The 25,427-nt window shown below is 43.6% G+C and overlaps 1 long non-coding RNA gene across 2 annotated transcripts in view; it reads right to left on the bottom strand.

The window, feature by feature from the left end:
* Nucleotides 1-20,270: 20,270 nt before the first annotated feature.
* The window catches only part of LOC134935349 (uncharacterized), a 33,943-nt gene continuing 28,786 nt past the window's right edge, over nt 20,271-25,427 (bottom strand). For both annotated transcript variants that reach the window (XR_010180078.1, XR_010180077.1), the window contains exons 2-4: nt 21,938-22,006; nt 21,648-21,865; nt 20,271-21,048 (exon numbers count right to left, since the gene is read on the bottom strand). This is a non-coding gene — a long non-coding RNA (uncharacterized LOC134935349). The remainder of the gene's footprint in view (nt 21,049-21,647; nt 21,866-21,937; nt 22,007-25,427) is intronic.

Below are 25,427 nucleotides of genomic sequence, written 5' to 3'. Positions count from 1 at the left end.
AGCAGTAGTAGTAAAAGCAGCAGTTGTAGTAGCAGTAGTAGTAAAAGCAGCAGTTGTAGTAGCAGTTGTAGCAGTAGTAGTAAAAGCAGCAGTTGTAGTAGCAGTAGCAGTAGTAGTAAAAGCAGCAGTTGTAGTAGCAGTTGTAGCAGTAGTAGTAAAAGCAGCAGTTGTAGTAGCAGTTGTAGCAGTAACAGTAGTAGTAAAAGCAGCAGTTGTAGTGGCAGTAGTAGTAGTAGTAGTAAAAGCAGCAGTTGTAGTAGCAGTTGTAGCAGTAGTAGTAAAAGCAGCAGTTGTAGTAGCAGTTGTAGCAGTAACAGTAGTAGTAAAAGCAGCAGTTGTAGTGGCAGTAGTAGTAGTAGTAGTAAAAGCAGCAGTTGTAGTAGCAGTTGTAGCAGTAGTAGTAAAAGCAGCAGTTGTAGTAGCAGTAGCAAAAGCAGCAGTTGTAGTAGCAGTTGTAGTAGCAGTAGTAAAAGCAGCAGTTGTAGTAGCAGTTGTAGCAGTAGTAGTAAAAGCAGCAGTTGTAGTAGCAGTTGTAGCAGTAGTAGTAAAAGCAGCAGTTGTAGTAGCAGTTGTAGCAGTAACAGTAGTAGTAAAAGCAGCAGTTGTAGTAGCAGTTGTAGCAGTAACAGTAGTAGTAAAAGCAGCAGTTGTAGTAGCAGTTGTAGCAGTAGTAGTAAAAGCAGCAGTTGTAGTAGCAGTTGTAGCAGTAGTAGTAAAAGCAGCAGTTGTAGTAGCAGTTGTAGCAGTAGTAGTAAAAGCAGCAGTTGTAGTAGCAGTTGTAGCAGTAGCAGTAGTAGTAAAAGCAGCAGTTGTAGTGGCAGTAGTAGTAGTAGTAGTAGCAGCAGCAGCCAGGGCCTGGACGCTCTGACACGCTCATACTGCCCTCCTGCTGCCCACCTGCTTGCTGATGCTAATGCTGCCAGCCACACACTGCCACTGCCAGTACATTAATGTCATGGTGGCCCCCACCAACCCAATGTCTTCCATCGCCCACTGCCCATGCTACAAACTGAAGGGCCTTACTGCTGTACAATAAAGTTTATTGTACGACACGCATGACATCATGATGTCACAAAATCACAATTGACATGAAGAGGAGCCATGGTGCCTGAGGAGCAGTGTGGAACCTATGAAGAAAGAAGAAGGGTAAGTTTAAAATTGCAGCAAGAATGTGCGCAGGAGCAGGTGCTGGGCTCCGAGGGCTGGAGCAGGAGAGACAGAATGTTGTCTGACTGGCTGCAGAGAACAGGAGAGGGACTGACTGGCTGGATAGAGAGATTTAAGCGGGGAGCTGAGAGCCTAGAGAGAACAGAAGGGGGACCGGCTCGATAGTACAGAAAGGGGACTGGCTAACTAGTGAGACAAAAAGGGGGGGGGGGGATAGCTGGCTGGAGGGAACAGAAGGGGGGCTAGCTGGAGAGTACAGATCTGGCTGTTGAGAGACATAAGGGGGCAGACCGGCTGGAGAGTACAGAAGGGGGACTGGCTGGCTAGCTAGAGAGAGACAGAAGGGGGACTGACTGGCTTTATAGTACAGAAGCATACCTCCCAACATGACCCTCTCCAGGAGGGACAGAATGCTTTGCTCCTGGACTTCCCTTTTAATTTATGTTTGCCATCACCTGTGTTGAAACACCTTATCCATTAATCTGTTCAAAACAGGTGCAGCAATCACAAATTAAGAGAAAAGCTCAGAAGCAGAGCATTCTGTCACTCCTGGAGAGGGTCATGTTGGGAGGTATGCAGAAGGAAGACTGGCTGGCTAGAGAGACAGAAGGGGGACTGGCTGGCTGGAGAGTATAGAAAGAGGACGGGCTGACTAGAGACAGAAGGGGGGGCTGGCTTGCGGCATGCTGGGGAGAACAGAAGGGGGACCGGCTGGATAGTACTGAAAGGGAGCTGTCAGGCTAGTGAAACAGAATGAGGGGGTGGCTGGCTGGAGGGAACAGAAGGAGGACTAGCTGGAGAGTATAGAAGGGGATCTGGCTGTCGAGAGACATAAGGGGAGCTGGCTAGAGACATAAGGGAGGCAGGCTGGCTAGGGAGTACAGAGGGGGGGCAGGCTGGCTGGCTAGAGAGAGACAGAAGTGGGGGGTGATGGCTGGCTGGCTAAAGAGAATAAAAGGGGGACTTGCTGGCTAGATAGAACAGAAGGGGGACTGGCTGGCTGGAAAGTATAGAAGGAAGACAGAAGGGGGGGCTGGCTTGCTGGAGCGAACAGAAGTGAGACCGCCTGGCTGGAGAACAGAAGGAGGCCTGGCTGGCTAAAGAGAGACAAAATGGAGGAGGGGGGGCCTGCCTGGCTGGAGAGAACAGAAGGGGGTCTGGCTGGCTACAGAGACAAATGGGGGCTGACTAGGGCTGGAGAGACACTGCAGGGCTGGAGATGCAGAAACACACTGGAACCAATTTCTGATGGCAGCCCAGCAGCAGCATTAGTAGTAGTAGTAGTAGTAGTAGTAGTAGTAGTGATAGTAGTAGTAGTAGTAGTAGTGATAGTAGTAGTAGCAAGTTAACATGACCTTAATAATAATGTATTTGGTCCAATATTTGGACCTGTGACACTTTTCCTTTTAATGCCTAAGGTAGAACCTAGTTGTTGTAAATGAGGCTTATGTTAAAGGGTGTGCTGTAGCTGATAGTTAAACTTTCTTTTCTGTACTATTGGAATACACAGGCATGCGTGAGTCTGGCTCCGTACAGCCTGCAGATACTGAGCACAGATTGATTTGAAAGAAACTAAAAATAGGTATTATTGATTCTTCTGGAGAATACAGAGTCAATACACATAGTCTTTACAGAGAAACCAGGATAGTGTACAAAAGGAAAAGGAATACTGTAAGTGTTGCTCAGGGGTCAGAACCTTTTTCTGCTTCTTAAAGTCCATGTGAAAGGGATATGCATTCTTCCTACTGAAGTGACTTGCCTTGCTTTATCAGTGTTTGTTCTACATTCTCACCTCTTTAGACAATGTTATGGGTATAGCAGGTTTTTTTTTTTAACGAAATCCAAATGGCAAAACTTTGAAAGAACATACAAGAGGTATTTAAACAAGAATTTTCACATTCTGATCCATTAAGTATGCATAAATAAAAAAAAACACCAAAGAAAATGATTAGGTCAGCCTACAGAATAAGTCTGTGTTAAAGGGGAAATTAAGCAGTCTATTTACAAAGCCTTGGAGAGAGATAAAGTATCAACCGACCAGCTTCTAACTGCCAGTTTTCAATCACAGCCTGTAACATCACAGGCAAACGCAGATGGTTGGGGGCGATGCCGGAAATTCCCTTCCTCTTGGCAAGTGGCTCAAATTGACAATAGCAATGGTATATAATACGATTACTAGAGCTGCTGCCGCAACATGCAGTTTAAGGTACAGAGCAGAGCTGCTGCACATGGCCAGTGGTAGTAGCTTCTTCTACCAAGTTTGCTGTGTATGTGGATCCGAGTCCTCAATCCGTGCATTTGACTAGACAGTAGCTACCAGGTAGAAGAGACAGGAGCCTTACCATGAGGTGGGAGAATGTGTGCTTAGAAAGTGCAGTACTGGTTCTATTATGTTTGTGTATTTATTTTTTATGGTATGTTTAACCATTTCCTGACCACTTATTTATATTATTGAAGTCTTTGATACAGCCTATAGTAAAGATCATATATAGAGTTATATATTAATACTGTATTCTATACAGTAACCAGAGTATAAAAAGACCAATGATTACATTAATGTCCAAGGTCATTACTGGGCTCTTTTACCACTCCCCCAGACTCCTTGTTAGTGTGCTGTCTGCACAGCTCTGTTCTGTCAGTTTATTTGCAGCTCTATTCTGTATGCTTAATTGCTGTAGCAGCATATCTGTTGGGAAATGCCTTGTTCCTTTACTCCAGCATGTGGTTTCTTGTAATGCTAGGGACACACTATACAATTATTGGGGCAATTTGCCAATAATTGGGACATCGGTCTGATTAATCGTATAGTGTGTACGAATGATCGTTTTGGCGTTTCGGCAATATTTCTGTCAAATCGTACACACACACCCAAACAACCGATTTTTCTCTGAAACGGCCCAGACCCAAAATCTTGGCCAAAACCCCCTGATATCGGCCAGTGTGTATGTATTCTCAATAATCTCACTATATGTCAGTCGATTTTTCGTACATACGTCATCTGCCTTGTGGGTGGCAACATATTACTCCTGTGTTGTGTTTGCAAATTGTCTGTCAGTAAGTTCCTTGGACAGCTCATACAGTGTCCCTTGCGCTGATTTAACCCTACAATGCATATTGTACTGCACAGCAAAGTCATTTTGAAAAAGGAGCACTACACCATACTTGCTTACCTGTTCTTGCTGCGGGAGGCAATATATCTACCCAGTGGGCTGTCACAGTCATATAGTCCTGAGTCTGCCCTGCTCCACTTCTCCACATGTCCGTGGTTTAGTGGACATTGGGTACAACTGCATTTTTTAGGACACTGGTGACTCTTTTTCTGATGTCTGTGTACATTTTTGGTATCGCCTGCCTAGAGAAATGGAACCTAGATGGTATTTGTTACCGGGGACACGATACCTCAATCAAGTCTCTAGTTGCCTCTGAATTAACGGTGGATACCGGAACCATGTTTCTCACCGCCCAGGCTGCCAAGGCCTGAGTTATCTGCTTTGCAGCAGGATGACTGCTGTGATATTTCATCTTCCTCGCAAAGGACTGTTGGACAGTCAATTGATTACTGGAAGTAGTACAAGTGGTCTTCCGACTTCCCCTCTGGGATGACGATCGACTCCCAGCAGCAACAACAGCAGCGCCAGCAGCAGTAGGCGTTACACTCAAGGATGCATCGGAGGAATCCCAGGCAGGAGAGGACTCGTCAGACTTGCCAGTGACATGGCCTGCAGGACTATTGGCTTTCCTGGGTAAGGAGGAAATTGACACTGAGGGAGTTGGTGGTGTGGTTTGCAGGAGCTTGGTTACAAGAGGAAGGGATTTAGTGGTCAGTGGACTGCTTCCGCTGTCATCCAAAGTTTTTGAACTTGTCACTGAATTATGATGAATGCGCTGCAGGTGACGTATAAGGGAGGATGTTCCGAGGTGGTTAACGTCCTTACCCCTACTTATTACAGCTTGACAAAGGCAACACACGGCTTGACACCTGTTGTCTGCATTTGTGTTGAAATAATTCCACACCGAAGAGCTGATTTTTTTTTCTATTTTGACCAGGCATGTCAATGGCCATATTCGTCCCACGGACAACAGGTGTCTCCCCGGGTGCCTGACTTAAACAAACCACCTCACCATCAGAATCCTCCTTGTCAATTTCCTCCCCAGCGCCAGCAACACCCATATCCTCATCCTGGTGTACTTCAACAGTGACATCTTCAATTTGACTATCAGGAACTGGACTGCGGGTGCTCCTTCCAGCACTTGCAGGGGGCGTGCAAATGGTGGAAGGCGCAAGCTCTTCCCGTCCAGTGTTGGGAAGGTCAGGCATCGCAACCGACACAATTGGACTCTCCTTGGAGATTTGTGATTTAGAAGAACGCACGGTTCTTTGCTGTGCTTTTGCCAGCTTAAGTCTTCTCATTTTTCTAGCGAGAGGATGAGTGCTTCCATCCTCATGTGAATCTGAACCACTAGCCATGAACATAGGCCAGGGCCTCAGCCGTTCCTTGCCACTCCGTGTCGTAAATGGCATATTGGCAAGTTTACGCTTCTCATCAGACGCTTTCAATTTTGATTTTTGGGTCATTTTACTGAACTTTTGTTTTTTTGGATTTTACATGCTCTCTACTAGGACATTGGGCATCGGCCTTGGCAGACGATGTTGATGGCATTTCATCGTCTCGGCCATGACTAGTGGCAGCAGCTTCAGCATGAGGTGGAAGTGGATCTTGATCTTTCCCTATTTTAACCTCCACATTTTTGTTCTCCATTTTTTAATGTGTGGAATTATATGCCAGTATCAATAGCAATGGCCTACTACTATATATACTGCGCACAACTGAAATGCACCACAGGTATATAATGTAGATGGATAGTATACTTGACGACATAGAGGTAGGTACAGCAGTGGCCTACCGTACTGCTATATATACTGGTGGTCACTGTGTCAGCAAACTGCACAACTGAAATGCACCACAGGTATAGAATCTAGATGGATAGTATACTTGACGACACAGAGGTAGGTACAGCAGTGGCCTTCCGTACCGTACTGCTATATATACTGGTGGTCACTGTCAGCAAACTGCAAAACTAAAATGCACCACAGGTATAGAATGTAGATGGATAGTATACTTGATGACACAGAGGTAGGTACAGCAGTGGCCTACCGTACCGTACTGCTATATATACTGGTGGTCACTGTTAGCAAACTGCAAAACTACAATGCACCACAGGTATAGAATCTAGATGGATAGTATACTTGACGACACAGAGGTAGGTACAGCAGTGGCCTACCGTACTGCTATATATACTGGTGGTCACTGTGTCAGCAAACTGCACAACTGAAATGCACCACAGGTATAGAATCTAGATGGATAGTATACTTGACGACACAGAGGTAGGTACAGCAGTGGCCTTCCGTACCGTACTGCTATATATACTGGTGGTCACTGTCAGCAAACTGCAAAACTAAAATGCACCACAGGTATAGAATGTAGATGGATAGTATACTTGACGACACAGAGGTAGGTACAGCAGTGGCCTTCCATACCGTACTGCTATATATACTGGTGGTCACTGTGTCAGCAAACTGCACAACTGAAATGCACCACAGGTATGGAATCTAGATGGATAGTATACTTGACGACACAGAGGTAGGTACAGCAGTGGCCTTCCGTACCGTACTGCTATATATACTGGTGGTCACTGTCAGCAAACTGCAAAACTAAAATACACCACAGGTATAGAATGTAGATGGATAGTATACTTGACGACACAGAGGTAGGTACAGCAGTGGCCTTCCGTACCGTACTGCTATATATACTGGTGGTCACTGTGTCAGCAAACTGCACAACTGAAATGCACCACAGGTATGGAATCTAGATGGATAGTATACTTGACGACACAGAAGTAGGTACAGCAGTGGCCTACCGTACCGTACTGCTATATATACTGGTGGTCACTGTTAGCAAACTGCAAAACTACAATGCACCACAGGTATAGAATGTAGATGGATAGTATACTTGACGACACAGAGGTAGGTACAGCAGTGGCCTACCGTACTGCTATATATACTGGTGGTCACTGTGTCAGCAAACTGCACAACTGAAATGCACCACAGGTATAGAATCTAGATGGATAGTATACTTGATGACACAGAGGTAGGTACAGCAGTGGCCTTCCGTACCGTACTGCTATATATACTGGTGGTCACTGTCAGCAAACTGCAAAACTAAAATGCACCACAGGTATATTATGTAGATGGATAGTATACTTGACGACACAGAGGTAGGTACAGCAGTGGCCTTCCGTACCGTACTGCTATATATACTGGTGGTCACTGTGTCAGCAAACTGCACAACTGAAATGCACCACAGGTATGGAATCTAGATGGATAGTATACTTGACGACACAGAGGTAGGTACAGCAGTGGCCTTCCGTACCGTACTGCTATATATACTGGTGGTCACTGTCAGCAAACTGCAAAACTAAAATGCACCACAGGTATAGAATGTAGATGGATAGTATACTTGACGACACAGAGGTAGGTACAGCAGTGGCATTCCGTACCGTACTGCTATATGTACTGGTGGTCACTGTGTCAGCAAACTGCACAACTGAAATGCACCACAGGTATGGAATCTAGATGGATAGTATACTTGACGACACAGAGGTAGGTACAGCAGTGGCCTACCGTACCGTACTGCTATATATACTGGTGGTCACTGTTAGCAAACTGCAAAACTACAATGCACCACAGGTATATAATGTAGATGGATAGTATACTTGACGACACAGAGGTAGGTACAGCAGTGGCCTACCGTACTGCTATATATACTGGTGGTCACTGTGTCAGCAAACTGCACAACTGAAATGCACCACAGGTATTGAATCTAGATGGATAGTATACTTGACGACACAGAGGTAGGTACAGCAGTGGCCTACTGTACCGTAATGCTATATATTATATACTGGTGGTCAGCAAACTGTGCAAAACTGAAATGCACCACAGGTATGGATGGATAGTATACTTGATGACACAGAGGTAGGTACAGCAGTAGCCTTCTGTACCGTACTGCTATATATACTGGTGGTCACTGTGTCAGCAAACTGCACAACTGAAATGCACCACAGGTATAGAATCTAGATGGATAGTATACTTGACGACACAGAGGTAGGTACAGCAGTGGCCTTCCGTACCGTACTGCTATATATACTGGTGGTCACTGTGTCAGCAAACTGCACAACTGAAATGCACCACAGGCATAGAATCTAGATGGATAGTATACTTGACGACACAGAGGTAGGTACAGCAGTGGCCTTCCGTACCGTACTGCTATATATACTGGTGGTCACTGTGTCAGCAAACTGCACAACTGAAATGCACCACAGGTATAGAATCTAGATGGATAGTATACTTGACGACACAGAGGTAGGTACAGCAGTGGCCTACCGTACCGTACTGCTATATATACTGGTGGTCACTGTCAGCAAACTGCAAAACTAAAATGCACCACAGGTATAGAATGTAGATGGATAGTATACTTGACGACACAGAGGTAGGTACAGCAGTGGCCTTCCGTACCGTACTGCTCTTTATACTGGTGGTCACTGTCAGCAAACTGCAAAACTAAAATGCACCACAGGTATAGAATGTAGATGGATAGTATACTTGACGACACAGAGGTAGGTAGAGCAGTGGCCTACCGTACCGTACTGCTATATATACTGGTGGTCACTGTGTCAGCAAACTGCAAAACTAAAATGCACCACAGGTATAGAATCTAGATGGATAGTATACTTGACGACACAGAGGTAGGTACAGCAGTGGCCTTCCGTACCGTACTGCTACATATACTGGTGGTCACTGTGTCAGCAAACTGCACCACTGAAATGCACCACAGGTATAGAATCTAGATGGATAGTATACTTGACGACACAGAGGTAGGTACAGCAGTGGCCTTCCGTACCGTACTGCTATATATACTGGTGGTCACTGTGTCAGCAAACTGCACAACTGAAATGCACCACAGGCATAGAATCTAGATGGATAGTATACTTGACGACACAGAGGTAGGTACAGCAGTGGCCTTCCGTACCGTACTGCTATATATACTGGTGGTCACTGTGTCAGCAAACTGCACAACTGAAATGCACCTCGGGTATAGAATCTAGATGGATAGTATACTTGACGACACAGAGGTAGGTACAGCAGTGGCCTACCGTACCGTACTGCTATATATACTGGTGGTCACTGTCAGCAAACTGCAAAACTAAAATGCACCACAGGTATAGAATGTAGATGGATAGTATACTTGACGACACAGAGGTAGGTACAGCAGTGGCCTTCCGTACCGTACTGCTTTATATACTGGTGGTCACTGTGTCAGCAAACTGCACAACTGAAATGCACCACAGGTATAGAATCTAGATGGATAGTATACTTGACGACACAGAGGTAGGTACAGCAGTGGCCTACTGTACCGTAATGCTATATATTATATACTGGTGGTCAGCAAACTGTGCAAAACTGAAATGCACCACAGGTATGGATGGATAGTATACTTGACGACACAGAGGTAGGTACAGCAGTGGCCTACTGTACCGTAATGCTATATATTGTATACTGGTGGTCAGCAAAATTATGCACTGTACTACTATATACTACACAATGCAGCACAGATATGGAGTGTTTTTCAGGCAGACAACGTATACTGGTGGTCACTGGTCAGCAAAACTCTGCACTGTACGCCTCCTATATAATATTATACTGGTGGTCCCCAGTCCCCACAATAAAGCAGTGTGAGCACAGATATATGCAGCACACTGAGCACAGATATGGAGTGTTTTTCAGGCAGACAACGTATACTGGTGGTCACTGTCAGCAAAACTCTGCACTGTACTCCTCCTATATAATACAGCTGCTCCCCAGTCCCCACAATTAAGCAGTGTGAGCACAGATATATGCAGCACACTGAGCACAGATAAGGAGCGTTTTTTTCAGGCAGAGAACGGATAAAACTGGTGGTCACTGATCAGCAGAACTCTGCACTGTACTCCTCCTATATTAATATAAAGCTGCTCCCCAGTCCCCACAATGATATAAGCAAGCACAAATATTTGCATCAACTCAACAATGAATAAACGGAGAGGACGCCAGCCACGTCCTCTCCCTAACATTTCCAATGCACGAGTGAAAATGGCGGCGACGCGCGGCTGCTTATATAGAATCCGAATCTCGCGAGAATCCGACAGCGGGATGATGACGTTCGGGCGCGCTCGGGTTAACCGAGCCATACGGGAGAATCCGAGTATGCCTCGGACCCGTGTAAAATGGGTGAAGTTCGGGGGGGTTCGGTTTCCGAGGAACCGAACCCGCTCATCACTAGAAATTATGGTTATTGAGGTTAATAATACTATGGGATCAAAATGACCCCCAAATTCTATGATTTAAGCTGTTTTTGAGGGTTTTTTTGTAAAAAAAACACCCGAATCCAAAACACACCCGAATCCGACAAAAAATTTTCAGGGAGGTTTTGCCAAAACGCGTCCGAATCCAAAACACGGCAGCGGGACCGAATCCAAAAATAAAACACAAAACCCGAAAAATTTCCGGTGCACATCACTAGTCTGTTCAGGTTTTTGACAGGAGTGCAGAAGAGTGATGGACAGCTACATAGAGATCACTAACCTCAATAGAGAAACAGATAACAATGCACACGAGTACTTTACAGAGACTGATGATGGAATAAAAATGGGCAAAATAAAACATGCTCTACTTTCCACTGTCAATGCTACATCTATTGCTTCTGCAAAGCACTTGTATGCACAATTATCTGTATATAAGACTTCTGGCCTGCTCTTCCTTGTATTGAAAAATAAATATATTATGCCCCGTGATGAATCGAATATCTGAATCTACCCGAAATTTGTGGATCCGAGCCAAAAATTAGTCCAGATCTCCCGATGAGATCTGATCTGAACCAAGGGGGTTATTCAGGTTTGTTAGCAAACCAAAAATGCACAGTGGGCCTAATTCAGAGTTGTTCAAAACCATGTGCGCTGCAGGGGAGGCAGATATAACATGTGCAGAGAGAGTTAGATTTGGGTGGGGTGTGTTCAAACTGAAATCTAAATTCCAGTGTAAAAATAAAGCAGCCATGGATGTACCCTGCACAGAAACAAAATAACCCACCCACACCATCACAAGGCTGATCACAGGTGCAGTTTCATATTAATTATTATGCCAAGACACCCTTATTTTATAGTGACGACTGACTTGGAATGCCTTCCATTCTGCACATATTTTATATATATATATATATATATATATATATATATATATTTATTTATTTTTGGAGATTTGCACAGACCACCAGTATTCACCATGCACAGAAACAATATACCCACCCAAATCTAACTCTCTCTGCACATGTTATATCTGTCCCCCCTGCAGTGCACATGGGGGGTAATTCCAAGTTGATCGCAGCAGGAACTTTGTTAGCAGTTGGACAAAACCATGTGCACTGCAGGGGAGGCAGATTTAACATGTGCAGAGAGAGTTAGATTTGGGTGTGGTGTGTTCAATCTGCAATCTAAATTGCAGTATAAAAATAAAGCAGCCAGTATTTACCCTGCACAGAAACAAAATAACCCACCCAAATCTAACTCTTTCTGCACATGTTATATCTGCCTCCCCTGCAGTGCACATGGTTTTGCCCAACTGCTAACAAAATTCCTGCTGTGTCCAACTCAGAATTACCCCCATGGTTTTGTCCAACTGCTAACAAATTTGCTGCTGCAATCACTCTGAATTACCCCCACTAATGGGCAAAACTATGTTGCACTGTAGTTGGGTTCAGATGTGCAGAGAGAGTTAGATTTGGGTGGGTATATTGTTTCTGTGCATGGTGAATACTGGTGGTCTGTGCAAATCTCCAAAAATAAATAAATATATATATATATATATATATATATATATATATATATATATATAATATGTGCAGAATGGAAGGCATTCCAAGTCAGTCGTCACTATAAAATAAGGGTGTCTTGGCATAATAATTAATATGAAACTACACCTGTGATCAGCCTTGTGATGGTGTCTTGCATCCAACACCGGCATCCTAACATAAATTGAAATGCCAGTACCGGGATTCTGAATGCCGGAATCCTGATCGAGCTCATCCGGGTGTCCTTAGTGGGATGCCACGCAGGGCGGGGGGTAGAGGGGGGGGGGGGGGTTAGGTTTAGGCTGTGGGGGGAGGGTTAGGGTTAGACTGAAGGGGGGGGGGGATGATAGGGTTAGGCTGCAGGGAGGTTAGGCACCCCCGGGGAGGGTTAGGATTGGGCTGCATGGGGTAGTGAGGGTTAGGTTTAGGCTGCGGGAAGGGAATTGGTATGAAAAACCGGTGGCCGGAATCCCGGCCGTCAGTATATTGTCAGCGGGATCCTTGCCACCAGTATGCCAGCAATGGGGTGAGCGCTAGCAAGCCCTTTGAATGCTCACTGTGCTCGCCATGCTGCAGGCACGGTGGCTCACTGCGTTCGCCACAGGTTATATTCTCCCTCTATGGGACACCCATAAAGGGAGAAGAGCCTGTGTTGCCGGGATTCCGACGGCGGGATTTCACAGCTAGTCAGGATTTCAGCGTCGGCACTGTGGCCGCGTCCCACAAGAAGGGGGATTTAGGTTATGGAACCACCGGGGAGGGTTAGGCTGCTGGGGAAGGGTGGGTAGGGTCATGCTGCGGGAAAGGAGGGTTTAGGGGATTAGGGGTTAGAAGTAGATTACTCATCAAATAGGTGTCGGGATCCTGAGCAGCGGGACGCCGCTGACGGCATTCTGACTGTCGGCATCCCAAACGCTGGGCTCTCGATACATCCCTATTCAGCTATTAATATAATATATAATAAATATATAATTAATATATAATATATAAATGTCAAATAGCTTAACTTGCATTTTAAGATTTATTTGTATTTGAAGTAAAATGCATGGATTTGCCAGGTTAGGTTCTAGCTAAATGTTTCCAAGTAAAAATGAGCACATTTTACAATCATGGCGTCAGTTACAATGGCCCCAGATTCCTGGTACTACTGACATCTCTTGCTATCGAGTAGGTTGCTGTGAAGATTTGGGACAATGGGGAAACACTAATAGCTTACATGATGCAGGAATTGGCGAGTTTCTGGCAAGTCTGTCCAATGTTTTAATGCAGCAATAATTTAAAAGGCAAAACCAGGTTAGTTTTGCTTTTAAAATGATTGCCGCTTTAAAACATTGGTCAGACTCGATAGAAACTCGATGAAGCCAACATCACGTAAGCTATTCTATTATTACATTTACAGATGGAGCCACGCTAGTTGTGGCTCCGTCTGTGCCTAGGTGAGCCCGCCCGTGCGCACCTAATGCCGAGAGCATCTCCATATGGCCTGGGCACGCGCCCCATTCACTAGAATGGGAGAGCATCTCCGTTGCGCACCCAGATGGAGACGCTCACAATGGGAGCGTCTCTGTGCACCCTTGCGTGACTAAGCAGACGGATCACCTAGTCACGCCGGAAGTGCATGCCTGCGATGAAGCCATCTCGGATGTGCATGGCTACATCTCTACCTCAATGTCCCCTCTTGCTCTAGACTGCATGCTCTTCCATAGTAATAGGGGTCTTATAAGCACTTCATTGGTATTGGCATAACATTATCACAAGCCAAAAGACACTGGGCCAGACACTGAAATCTTGGTAAATCTATATTGTCACACATACACTCAGAGTAGGTCTCAAATAGTAGCTTCACAAGAAAATACACACCCAGTATACGGTGGAGAACCCAAATTAAACTTGCATGAATCACTTTTTAGGAAACTGCAGGCCTTTCCGTAATTTTAGGGAAACCTGCAAGTTATATTTTATTTACATTCATTCACATCAGAACAGTGGTGAATGGGTATTATTATTTCCCTTCTGCAGAGTGATCCACAATCTTGGGCTTTTAGGTTGAATCCAGCAGTCTAGTCGTTCTTTTAGTAGATGCCTTCTTTGCCGCTTTGTGCCTCTTTTATGATGACCTAGATAAGGTGGCCTTGGCTCAGACTGATTTTCAGTACAAAGTTCCAGAGATGATCATCCGGCTGCAAGTTAAATGATCTGACCCTCACGAGACAGCTTAGACCAAGCCTACTTGAACAAATTACAAATTCGGCAATCATCCATTGCAATGACAGATGGCTTAGTTCACATAATCAACTCAAAGGTTCAGCTTCAGGAGATTTGATCATATAAGTTCCTCCCATGCTTAGTGTAAGCCGGATCCTCAAAGTCAACATCGGTGATGCTTTCACTCCCGCCAAGTAGCTCCCTACCTGCACAGCCCAGCTGTGCTGGCAGGTGGATAACCGCTGCATTTTGGGTCACAGCTGCTGCGTGTGACATCACACAGCTGCCAAGGCCCGCATCCGCAATGGTCCAGACACGCCTGAGTTGTACTGTATGTACTGTATGTACTGTACTATATGTACTGTAATTTTCTTTATTTTTCACCAATTGCATGCTGTAAATAAAACTTATTTTAAACTTTTAAACACTATGAGGAGCCATTTTGTTTTACCTGTCTTTGAGGAAATTTCTACCTGAGTGTTCTGGATGATGTATGACCACACGAGATCCACTGAATGAATAAAGATACCTTTAAGGCTTTATTCCACCTAGTTAAGGTGAGCTGAGGTACAGAAAATCCCTCCATATCATTTGAAATACCAATATCTGATTGTGGTTACCAACTTTCATATTACCTTTTGGAGACAAAGAAATGTCCAACGCCTGGATCTCCCCCATATAGAGTATTTTATGGTATTTGATACAAATAGCCTCAGTTATTTTTATTTGCAGCAAACATAAAACATAAACACAAACCCTAGCCAGTCCGGCTTTGACTAGACATACAGTTTCCCTTACTATGTATGAGAAGGACCTAGGGGTAAATTTACAAAAGTTTCTAAAAATTAAAAGTGTGATGTTGCCCATAGCAACCAATCAGATTGTGTTTATCATTTTTTAGGATGCAATAGAGAAATGAAATACAGTATCTGATTGGTTGCTACATCGCCTCTTTTCATTTTAAGACGCTTTAGTAAATTACCCCCCAGTGTACAACTCACCAAAACAGCAATTCAATACATCACTCACTTCAGGCTGCATTGGTGTCTCACTTCCTGTCCATGCTGAAAGGCATTTAACACACGCAGGTGTAAGCACTGATTAGCCTTCTCTGAAGCGAAGGCCGTAAATACCCGGTCTGGCCTAATTGATGGAGCCTCCCTCACTCTCCATTCATAACCTCTGGAACCCTATCTGGCTTTTACAGAAGCTGAAATAGCTCTCACCAAGTCATTTACAAACATATTTCTGGAGTTTTAAACTCATAGGACAGAAACCTTGATAGATTTATAATAGATATACAATATAGTATTATGTATAGATCTATAAATAGAAATATACAGTAAATATCTATTATATATTTATAAATAGATATATTTTGTGATAAAGAAGCTGTGTAGTAGAAGTACACACTGGTGGAAATGTACTAAGATCCTGATTTGATTTGAGTTTGCATTTTCGCCCGAAAATGCAACTCAGAAATTTACTAAACACGTCAGTGTTGCTCCAATTTGTATTGTATTGTATTTCACGGTCGACAACATAAATATGAATCAATACACAATCAAACATGGCTGTTATTTCATACAACATGGGAATCTATCATGGATTCGCATTTGGAACCTAGAACGGAAAAGCTTAAAAATGGCTGCAAAAGGCCGTGATTCGTAAAAAAAAAAATTGAGCTTTCAAATAGAACTGCCATGTTTAACATGTGTGTCAACTTACCCATTAATCACACCTGAATTCTGATACCTTTAAAAGGGGACTAAGCAAATTATTCACTTCCCACTCACAAAAATTACTTCTCCGCTGTGCTGCAGTGATGTGCTGGTTGCTGTGGGATTCCTCAGACTGTGCCACCAGTCTGGAAGAACCCAGGGTCAGGAAACTGAACATAGTCATCAGCTTGTGCAGGTGTATGAGTGTTGTTGTTGGATACTCTGGCAGATGTCATTACTCCTTCGTACTCAGTCAGTCATCCCTCTATGAAAAATTTGTAGGTGGACAAATCCCAGATGGGTCGCTGCTGGGTATGTAACTATATATTTGGCTTTTGTTTTGCAGAAAAACAAATACCCTCTATGTACCCAATATGTTGCTGTATACCTACTGTACATTCTATACTATCTATGTGTTTCAGGTGTTTCAGGCTGGGTATGGCTGTTTTCTCTTGGCTTCTAACTCCATTGTCATGTCCTGATTCCCCTACTGAACACAATTACAATCATGCACATACTGTAAGGTCACTCGGACAGTGTTAGAAAGATGTTTTGGGGTACTGAAATCTAGGTTTCGGTGTCTGGATAAGTCTGCAAGCCTTTTGTTGTATAGTCCCTTAAAGGTGACTAGAATTGTGTTCTGCTGCTGTTTTCTTCATAACATGTGCTTGTAACAACATCTGCCACATGACGTTGAAGAAAGCAGTCAGCAAGTAGAGGAGTTAGTACCATCTGGCGACAGTTGGAGTACAGATGTAGGGAGGGTGTTAAGGCAGCAACTAATAGAACAACATTTTTCAGGTAAGTATAATTCCACTACTGTAATGTATTTAAAAAAAAAGTGGAACTAAAGACTTATCCCTTTGTGTTAATATTCTACAAACAGTCTGAATAATAAATGTTTCCGATTACACTATATTATAACATCTATGTATGTTTATGTCCTAAAATATCCTATGTGTAATCATTTCCATCTTTAAAAACCTTTCATCACTTTGTATGAGGGCAAGATTGTTTTTTTAATCACATACTGTATACAATATCAGTGTGTTTACTTAAATAAGTAGGTGTTTATTTTAACATTCAGGGGTAAATTTACTAAGATTCGTATTTTCCCGTTTCAGGTCAAAGTTCAATCACGAATGACATCGAAAGTGTAAAACTGCAACTTTTTGAATTGATTACGACTAATTTACTAAGCTGTCGTATTCGGGTTTTTCTTTTGTTCCGATGTCGATGTCATTCGTGGTTTTTTTTCTATTTTTACGGCAGTGATTAGCAAAACACTGCCGACTTTTTTTACAATCAATCTTGGCCGGATCTGTGTGATCCGTGCTGGAGTTTATTTTTTTTTTTTTAATTAAACACTGTAAAATAATAAAAAAAAATGCGTGGGGTCCCCCCTCCTAAGCATAACCAGCCTCGGGCTCTTTGAGCCGATCCTGGTTGCAAAAATATGGGGGGAAAAATGACAGGGGTTCCCCCATATTTAAGCAACCAGCATCGGGCTCTGCGCCTGGTCCTGGTCCCAAAAATACAGGGGACAAAAAGAGTAGGGGTCCCCCGTATTTTTAAAACCAGCACCGGGCTCCACTAGCTGGACAGATAATGCCACAGCCGGGGGTCACTTTTATATAGTGCCCTGCGGCCGTGGCATCAAAAATCCAACTAGTCACCCCTGGCCGGGGTACCCTGGGGGAGTGGGGACCCCTTCAATCAAGGGGTCCCCTCCCCAGCCACCCAAGGGCCAGGGGTGAAGCCCGAGGCTGCCCCCCCCCATCCAATGGGCTGCGGATGGGGGGGCTGATAGCCTTTGTTGTAAAAGAAAAGATATTGTTTTTAGTAGCAGTACTACAAGTCCCAGCAAGCCTCCCCCGCATGCTGGTACTTGGAGAACCACAAGTACCAGCATGCGGCGGAAAAACTGGCCCGCTGGTACCTGTAGTACTACTACTAAAAAAATACCCAAAAAAAGACAAGACACACACACCGTGAAAGTATAATTTTATTACATACATACACACATACATACATACTTACCTTAAGTTCCCACGCAGGTCGGTCCTCTTCTCCAGTAGAATCCAAGGGGTACCTGTTGAAGAAATTATACTCACGAGATCCAGGGGTCCAGGCTCCTCGGGAAATCCAGGGGTAATCCACGTACTTGAAAAAAAAAAAAAACCGGTGTCCCGACCACGAACTGAAAGGGGACCCATGTTTGCACATGGGTCACCTTTCCACGAATGCCAGAAACCCACTTTGACTTCTGTCTAAGTGGGTTTCTTCAGCCAATCAGGGAGCGCCACGTTGTAGCACTCTCCTGATCAGCTGTGTGGTCCTGTCCTCACTGACAGGCAGCACACGGCAGTGTTACAATGTAGCGCCTATGCGCTACATTGTAACCAATGATGGGAACTTTCTGCTCAGCGGTGACGTCACTTTAGGTCAACCGCAGGGCAGAAAGTTCCCATCATTGGTTACAATGTAGCGCATAGGCGCTACATTGTAACACTGCCGTGTGCTGCCTGTCAGTGAGGACAGGACCACACAGCTGATCAGGAGAGTGCTACAACGTGGCGCTCCCTGATTGGCTGAAGAAACCCACTTAGACAGAAGTCAAAGTGGGTTTCTGGCATTCGTGGAAAGGTGACCCATGTGCAAACATGGGTCCCCTTTCAGTTCGTGGTCGGGACACCGTTTTTTTTTTTTTTCAAGTACGTGGATTACCCCTGGATTTCCCGAGGAGCCTGGACCCCTGGATCTCGTGAGTATAATTTCTTCAACAGGTACCCCTTGGATTCTACTGGAGAAGAGGACCGACCTGCGTGGGAACTTAAGGTAAGTATGTATGTATGTGTGTATGTATGTAATAAAATTATACTTTCACGGTGTGTGTGTCTTGTCTTTTTTTGGGTATTTTTTTAGTAGTAGTACTACAGGTACCAGCGGGCCAGTTTTTCCGCCGCATGCTGGTACTTGTGGTTCTCCAAGTACCAGCATGCGGGGGAGGCTTGCTGGGACTTGTAGTACTGCTACTAAAAACAATATCTTTTCTTTTACAACAAAGGCTATCAGCCCCCCCATCCGCAGCCCATTGGATGGGGGGGGACAGCCTCGGGCTTCACCCCTGGCCCTTGGGTGGCTGGGGGGGGGGACCCCTTGATTGAAGGGGTCCCCACTCCCCCAGGGTACCCCGGCCAGGGGTGACTAGTTGGATTTTTGATGCCACGGCCGCAGGGCACTATATAAAAGTGACCCCCGGCTGTGGCATTATCTGTCCAGCTAGTGGAGCCCGGTGCTGGTTTTAAAAATACGGGGGACCCCTACTCTTTTTGTCCCCCGTATTTTTGGGACCAGGACCAGGCGCAGAGCCTGATGCTGGTTGCTTAAATATGGGGGAACCCCTGTCATTTTTTTTCCCATATTTCTGCAACCAGGATCGGCTCAAAGAGCCCGAGGCTGGTTATGCTTAGGAGGGGGGACCCCACGCAATTTTTTTTGAAAAAATAAGCACTTTCCCACCCCTTCCAACTGATATACATGCACGGATCTCATGGATCCGTGCATGCCTATCCAATCACGAATAAAAAAAAAAGGTCTGTTTTTTTTTAGCACTTTTTTACGAGTTGTAATTTTTCACGGCAGTGTTTGTTTGTTTTTTGCTTTGCACTTCTTAGTAAATGACCGAGATTCATACTTAAACAGCCGCGTTTTGACCGATGGTGTATTCATTCGTAATTTTTTACTTGGACTTGCAAAAAATTACGAATGCCCTCATCTCTGCCGTGATTAGTGTTTAGTAAATTACCGAGATGACACTTTGATGAAAAAACGGCATCTCGGTCAAAATCGGGAGCTTAGTAAATTTCCCCCTCAGTTTCTCACCAAAAGGACTTAGGCTAAGGTTTCTGTTTTTTATAAATTTTTTGGAAGTGGAGATGTGGTCCGTACCAACCAATCACATTCTACTTAACAGTCATCTTGCACCTTCTAGAAGATACTACCTATATTCTCATTGTTTGGTTTGGCCACCATCTCTACTTTCAAAAAATAACACTTCATTACATTTTCACCTGCTGCATGTGTAATATATATGTGGTTTCTGTGTTAAAATTATATGGTATGTTTGTTTAAAAATGGACACAAATTACTGAAGTCAAATGTATGTTATACAAGTTTTTTTGTTGTTTTTGTGCTTTTTTTCACACCAAAAAAGAAGAAAAAAGTATTTAAATACAAAACATGGCCTTAAAACTGGCCTTGATTGTGGAAAAAACAAAATTAATGTTATTTTGTCATTACAGACTGACATTTTTTTTATTATTATTTCCTCTGGCGCCCTCTGGAGGTGGACCTTCCTTTTCCAGTTGAGTCTGTCCGTGTGCGGGAGGATCGCCTTGGTGGGGAGGTAACCGGTGAAATTAAGGGTGTTGTCCCTCCAGAACTGGTGCTTGGAAGGTCACTTTGTTGTGTTGTGAGGTGCTGGCTCAGGTTAGTGAGTGTTGCGTTGAGGTCTCCTGTGTGGCTCTCCATAATGCGGGCAATGCTCTGGAGTATGATTTGGTTGTTGTCAAATATGTGTAGGTAGTTTTGGTGAAGCCTCTGGTTTTCATACATGATACGCTGAAATGCATCCATCATTCGGCTGTTGTCCGATCTTATTAATTCCAGTGTGTTGCCTATTCTTGTTAGTTGGGTATTTTGAATGCTTGTGTTGCAGCTCAATCTGGGTAGGTGATGGGCCAAACTCCTGAGGAATTGGGTCTGCCTCTGCAGACAATCCAGGTTATTAGCCTGCTGGGTGGTACAGCTGCTCCAAAACACCTGTTCCTGTGTTTGTGCTTGTGGTGTTGTTGAGGTGATTTGGGGTGCAGGTGTTGTCTGGGTTGGTGGCCTACACACATATGTTGGTGTGGTTGGAGGTGGAGAAATTGGCCGTAAATTTAAAACAAATGTTTCCTCCATTTGTGTTCCCAGATCTTGGACAGCCTGATTATCATCAAGAATGGGGTCCCCTGTAATGAATGAGCAGTTGTGTGTAAGCGTGAACTTTTATGTTCTTTTACTAATGCGTTAACAAACCTAAAGGTAAATTTCACTACAACTTCAAACAAATGAGAAGTGGTGATGTTGCCAATTGCAACCAATCAGAATCTAATTAACATTTATGTAGCTGCTTCTATAATCTTAGAGATAGAATGTGATTGGTTGCTATGGCTAACTTCACCAGTTCCTTAAAAAGCACCCCTTCGTAAATGTACTCCACTGTTTCATTTAGCTTCAAGTGGGTGTGTGAAAGTGAATACGTACGTTTTTTGGAGGGTTGGATTTCTGCTTGAAAAATTTTCCACAGCGGCATCCCCACACCCAGAATGGGGGCAGAGGGTTGAGCGCTAAGAGACCCCTTGCAGACTTGCATCACTCACCACAGGTCCTATTACCACTCTGGGTATCCTGGACACCCACGAGTGGGAATAGCACCTGTGAGATAGTTTTTCAGCTGTCGGCAGTGTTGGATGTTGGCCTTCCGGTGTTGATATCCTGACCGCCAGGATCCAGACAGCCAGCAAAATCATTGTATGTATCCTAATCTGTTTGTGTAAATTTTACTCACCAGGCAGCTGTGGTGAGTGCGGTGACATTGCAGGGGGACTGTCTAGAAGTTGGAGTGTTGGAATGGATGACACCTCTGAGATGCAGCATCGTGGTGGAGACACTTGTGGCCTGCTTGTGACTGCCGACTTCTGCTTTTGTGTTGGCGGCATGTGTGTGTTTGCCTGGCTGACACTTCTGACTTTCACTTCCTTGGAAGAGACACTTGTGTGGATGTACCTAAAAAATAAGGACAAATTAATATTTTGAACGCATTTTTTGGACATAAAAACCCAAAGCTAATGTACTCACCAGCTTTTCCATCATCGTCATCTTCAGGCTGAGTGGGGGCATAGACCACTATTGTGGACTTTTGGCTCACTGAAAATGGATATGTAACATTTGATTAGAACACAAACTGTTATTGCAAACATTTTTAGTAAATACTGTATGTAACATTTGTACGTTTGTTTAGCACACATTGAGACATTGCCAGTATATCAGTGACATTGTTACAATGGCAATCAACTACTTTTAGAAATAAACATACTGTAACTCAAAAAATATTGTGGACATAACTGTTTTTGCTACTACAATTAGTTAATAACAAAATATGTTTGACGTCATTTGACACAACAACATAACACTACTTTTTTTGACGGCAGATAAGAACCACTTGACCTATCTAGTCTGCCCCTTTTTTTACCATAATTTTATCTCAAACCTTAGTTGATCCTTATTTCTTTGTAAGAATATCCTTATGTCTATCCCATGCATGTTTAATTTGATCTACTGTCTTAGCCTCTGCCACCTCTGATGGGAGGCTATTCTACTTGTCCACTACCCTTTCTGTGAAGTAATGTTTACTCAAATTTCCCATGAACCTACCTCCCTCCAGTCTCAGTGCTTCTCTTCATTTGAAGAATGTTTCCCTCCTGGACTTTGTTAAAACCCTTGATATATTTGAAAGTTTCTATCATGTCCCCCTTTCCCTTCTCTGCTCCAAACTACACATATTGCGATTTTTTAGTCTTTCTGGGTATGTTTTGTAGGCCATGCACCATTTTAGTTGCCCTTATTTGTACAGTCTCTAATGTAATCAATATCCTTCTGAAGATATGGCCTCCAGAATTGAACACAGTATTCTAGATGAGGCCGTACCAATGACCTATACAGTGGCATTATTACTTCTTTCTTTCAGCTGCTGATTCCTCTCCCAATGCAGCCAAGCATCTGAGTAGCCTTCCTCATTGCTTTGTTGCATTGCTTACCTGCCTTTAAGTCACCTGAAATAGTGACTCCGAGATCACACCATTCCTCTAGTCCACATAGATCCTCAATCATTTGTTTTACCCCTCTTGGTGTGTCTACCCTGTTGCATACCTTTGTATCATCTGAAAAAAAGGCATACTTTCCCTTTAATGCCATTTGCAAAGTCACCAATAAAGATATTAAAAAGCACTGGTCCAAGTACAGATCCCTGGGTTACTCCACTGGTAACATTTCCCTCCTGTGAATGCACTCCATTTACCACAACTCTCTGTTTTCTATCCTGCAACCAAGATCTTATCCATTCAATAATCCTAGTATTCAATCCCAACCTTCCAAGTTTATTTAGCTGTCTGCGATGTGGAACAGTCTCAAAAGCCTTACTAAAGTCTAGGTAATTTATATCCACGGCTCCACCTTTATCCATCACTTTAGTCACACAGTCAAAAAAGTCAATAAGAATTGTTTGACATGCTCTCCCCCCAGTGAATCCATGCTGTTTGGGATCCTGTAAATTGCTGGATTTGAGATAATCTACAACTCTTTCTATTAAGAGTGTTTCCATGAATTTCCCTACTACTGATGTAAAACTCACTGGTCTGTAGTTGTTTGCCTCTTCTTTGCTTCCACTTTTGTGCAGTGGGACTACGTTCGCTCTTTTCCAGTCCTCTGGAATTACTCCTGTAGCTAATGACTGGTTGAATAATTCTGTTAATGGTGCTACCAAGACCTCTTTAAGTTCTTTTAGTATCCTTGGGGGTATCCCATCTGGCCCCATAGATTTGCCATGTTCAGCTTTGTGTGTACTGTTAGGACCGTATCCTCTGTAAATGTATTTGTTTAATTTTCCTGACTATCCCTGCAACTTTACTGTGGCTTCTTTCCCTCTCTTTCAGTAGTGAATACTGAGCAAAAATAATTATTAAGATGATCTGCTGCCACATTGTCTCCCTCAACAAGACTCCCAGTCTCTGTCTTTAGTTTTATTATTCTGCCTTTTGTTTTTTTTTCCTTTTGCTTATATACCTAAAGAAAGTTTTGCCTCCTTTACCCACTTACTGGGCCATTTTCTCCTCAGCTTGTGCCTTTGCACATCTGATTACCTCGTTGGTCTCCTTCTGTCTAACAAGATATATCTCTTTGTCTTCATTATTTTGTGTCTGCTTATATTTCCTAAAAGATATCTGTTTTGCTTTCCCAATATTTGCTACTTCTTTTGCAAACCACACTAACTTCCTTTTCCTTGTGTTTTTCCTAACACTGTAGATACAAAGGTCTGTTGCCTTTAATATTGTACTTTTTAATGTTTCCCACCTCTCCTGCACTGCTTCCAAGTTCCTCCACTCTGCCAAAAATTCACTTACACATTTACCCATCCCTACAAAATCAGCCTTCCTAAAATCTAATAACTTTGTTTTTGTATGGGATGAGTCAGTCTCTGTCTTTATGCTGAACCATACTGCTTGATGATCACTGGATCCCATGTTTTCACCCACTTTTATGTCCGATATTATGTCTCCATTTGTAAGTATGAAGTCTAATATTGCATTTTTCCGAGTGGGCTCCCTCAACAATTGGTGGAGGGATACTCCCTGAAGGGAATTTAAAGTGGAACTAGCAACAGACACCTCCAAGTTTACATTAGGAAGATTAAAGTCTTCCATGATTATTACCCCTCCTTTTAAAGCCATTTTAGTTATGTCCTGCAATAGGTTCTTGTCCAGTTTCTCTTCCTGACCTGGTGGCCTGTATATCACGCCAAAACGAAGAATCAACTTCTCCCCTGTTTCTATGGTCACCCAACGGGCCTCAGTTTTTTCTTCAATACTTTGTATTAAGGTAGTATGTATGCTTTTTTTTACATACATTGCTACCCCTCCTCCAGTTTTCCCCATTATGTCCTTCCTAAATAAAGTATATCCCAGTATAGCGATGTCCCAGTCATAATTTTCATTGCACCATGACTCTGTAATTACCACAATATCTAGATCATCCCGTGTCATTATTGTTATTACGTCTAGTTCTGGGATTTTATTTCCTAAGATCCTAGCATTTGCACATATAGCTTTTAGAGTTTTGTTTGTGCTTTTCCTGTTCCTAGCTATGTTCCTCTCTCTGCCTATGTTTATTTGGTTTTGATCTGAATTATCTTCTGTTGTTGTGGATATGCTTCCTATTCCCTTTGCCTGCAGAAACAATACCTCTGGGTTGGGGGAGCAGATTGCTTTATTCCTATGTGGTTCACTGCCCCCCTCTGTTAGTTTAAATAGTTCTTGATGAAGCATCCAAACTGTTCAGTTAGTATTCTCGTTCCCCTTGAAGATGGGTGCAGGCCGTCACTTTTGTATAAGCTCCTATCTTGCCAGAGGGTGTGACTATGGCCTATAATTCCAAATCTCTCCTCATTGCACCATGTCCTCAACCAAACATTGACATTTCTGATGCAGTGAGTTCTGTCTTCCCCTCGGTGTACTGGCAATACTTCAGAAAAAGTTACAGTGGTTGCCACCTGCTTCAGAGCAGTCCCTAACTT

This window comes from Pseudophryne corroboree, chromosome 6 (genome assembly GCF_028390025.1).
Source record: "Pseudophryne corroboree isolate aPseCor3 chromosome 6, aPseCor3.hap2, whole genome shotgun sequence".
Lineage (NCBI taxonomy): Eukaryota > Metazoa > Chordata > Amphibia > Anura > Myobatrachidae > Pseudophryne > Pseudophryne corroboree.
The sequence above is the reverse complement of the archived record's forward strand: the minus strand, read 5'-3'. Positions and strand labels throughout refer to the sequence as shown.